Source organism: Sinocyclocheilus anshuiensis, unplaced genomic scaffold (genome assembly GCF_001515605.1).
Source record: "Sinocyclocheilus anshuiensis isolate Anshui unplaced genomic scaffold, SAMN03320099.WGS_v1.1 scaffold256, whole genome shotgun sequence".
NCBI classification, from domain to species: domain Eukaryota; kingdom Metazoa; phylum Chordata; class Actinopteri; order Cypriniformes; family Cyprinidae; genus Sinocyclocheilus; species Sinocyclocheilus anshuiensis.
In genome coordinates, this window is record NW_015558587.1 from 1,153,788 (window position 1) to 1,156,241 (window position 2,454).

A 2,454-nucleotide genomic window follows, 5' to 3' on the forward strand; every position below is an offset into this window, starting at 1 on the left:
CCTGCTGATTACAGAACCGGCTTTGCTAACAAAATGCGCATTATAAATGTATTTATAGTCAGTTTTGATAAAAGTATTAATTATTATTAAATAGTTTAATTATTAAACAATCTTTCTGATCCCAACTTTGTGAACAATATTGTTGTAGTAGTAGTAGTAGTATATATTTATTTAATGCCATGTCAGCATCTTTAAGCCCCATTCACACGGGGCGTCAGCGTCAACGCTTCTCGTTTACTTTGAATGGAGTGACGTCAAGCATTGCCGAACTGAATTGTGAGTCTGTTGCATCGAGGTTTCAACTTTTCAAGTGCCAATGCAGGCGTCAGCCAATCAGATCGCCTTATGCAAATACCATGGTGCAGACGCTAGCCAATCGTGTTCATGCAACACCAGAAAACTAATGTGATTGGCTGTTGTCACTATGACGGTCGCGTCACCACCAAGCTTCAGAAACGCCCTCCGTCAAGCGTCGACGCTGACGCCCCGTGTGAATGTACCGTAGGCTATTTTCATAAAAAAAATACAAGTATAACAAATACAATAAAAACCAGCAAACAAACACAAGTTATATTACGCAAGATGATTTATATTCATTTATATAGGGCATGCTTCTCACATTAAATACATGAATAGTTAGTATCTTCAAAGAGAGTACCTTGATGGGTGACAGTTTACCTTAGAACCCTTAAATCCTAGATTCTGCACTGGAGGACCTATAAATCTGCATGAAACAATGAAGTACAAAAATAAACCTCAGCTTCTTGGCATTGAGAGGAAATATTAAAGCATCTCTTAAAAACAAAATGTACATAAATGATGACAAGATCAAGCTTAACAAATACAATAAAAACCAGCAAACAAACACAAGTTATATTACGCAAGATTTTTTACATTAACGTATGATAAAAATTCTAAAATCTGGCAAAAGATTTTCTGGCAAAATTATACTAAACTTGCTTAATAAAAGAGTTTTCTGCATACATTAAAAGCTGGACAGTCCAATAAAATATGTTTGACAGAAAGGGGAATCTTGCAAAACATGCATTGAGTAGGGCCTTCACCTTTAAGCAAAAATGCATGAGTCAGTCTTGTATGACCTATGCGACCCGAAACTTATACAAACCCTGAAGCAGTGTCTTTGCCACAGAAATACTCCGTCATACGTCCAACTCGTTTTTTGAGACTTTGGTCATGTTTAGCATGAAAATCCAACTCCTTAGCAGCGTAAATAAGTCAGAATGCAGTAGGGCCTTCAACCTTTAAGTCAGTCTTGTGTGACCTATGCTGAACAATATTTTACATTTCTGAAATCTATTTTAATGTGCATATGTTCTTGTCCTGTAGGCATCTGTCAGGCCATGGAATTCTTCTTAGGCTTGTTGCTTGTCATCTGTGCTGGAGTGAACCACAGTAACTCGGGTCGGTATCGAGGAAATATTAAAGCATCTCTTAAAAACAAAATGTACATAAATGATGACAAGATCAAGCTTTGGTCACATGTCAACAACAGGAACTTCGTCTCGATCCACGTCTGTCCGGAACGAACCGTGATTATGTGCAAAAATGTCAATGAATACGCCAGATAAAGATGCGTTTTTGCATTCAAAAGCAGGTTTCATCTCTCTCAGGGTAAAACCACAATCACACGCTTCATGCGCTAACAGCCACTCTCACACTGCGCAGATTTACAAAGGCTTAAGTGCTTTCCTTGTGCAGTCAGATTTAAACAAAAAAAAAAAAAAAGGATGAAGCACGTTTGTGATAACCTCCCTGGGTGGTGGAGTCAGAACTTGGGAAAGCAGAAACATACCAAGTCGTTAAAGGTGATGTGTGTCATTTTCTACTAAATGGAAGTGCAGAAATTATCAGTTTTCAGTCAAGTTTATTGAACACTTCCCTCATCTGTCATTGGTTAGACAAACAGTTAGCCCCCGCCCCTAAGCTTACACCATTGGTTGACACGGGTTGCCATGTTAAACAAAAGCACACACAGATGTTTTGATGAATCCATAATGTTTACTTTTTTTTTTTTTTAGGAATGAACCTATGAATGGCTTGCTAGAAGTTGAGCTTGGAGAGGAGGTGTTATAACATAAAAAAAAAAAATCACACATCACCTTTAACTTCTGAGGCTTGTTTGGTGTTCTGGGGATTATTATATTCCCCGTAAGCGCCGTGTTGGCCATCAGAGCTTTCATAAGAGTGCGGAAGATGAAGCAGAGGCCGACAGAAGACAACAACCTGTGAGGGTTACGCCATTTCATGAAGAGATTGAAATGTGGAAAGCACGGAAGGTCCTACACCAGTGTAAATGCTTTGGTTAGTATTTTTACAGTACCAGAAGGATATGTATTTTTCCTTTTTTATATATATATATATACGTTTGCTTTCTTCCTAAGAGTTTTTATTATGAAATACTTTTTTCATATATTCTTCACAAACATTAGATTC

General features: G+C 37.8%; 1 long non-coding RNA gene across 1 annotated transcript in view; it reads right to left on the reverse strand.

Annotated features, from left to right (window-relative positions):
- Window positions 1-2,137: 2,137 nt before the first annotated feature.
- LOC107679912 (uncharacterized) overlaps window positions 2,138-2,454 on the reverse strand; it is a 1,549-nt gene continuing 1,232 nt past the window's right edge. The window contains exon 3 of the long non-coding RNA XR_001633098.1: window positions 2,138-2,420. This is a non-coding gene — a long non-coding RNA (uncharacterized LOC107679912). The remainder of the gene's footprint in view (window positions 2,421-2,454) is intronic.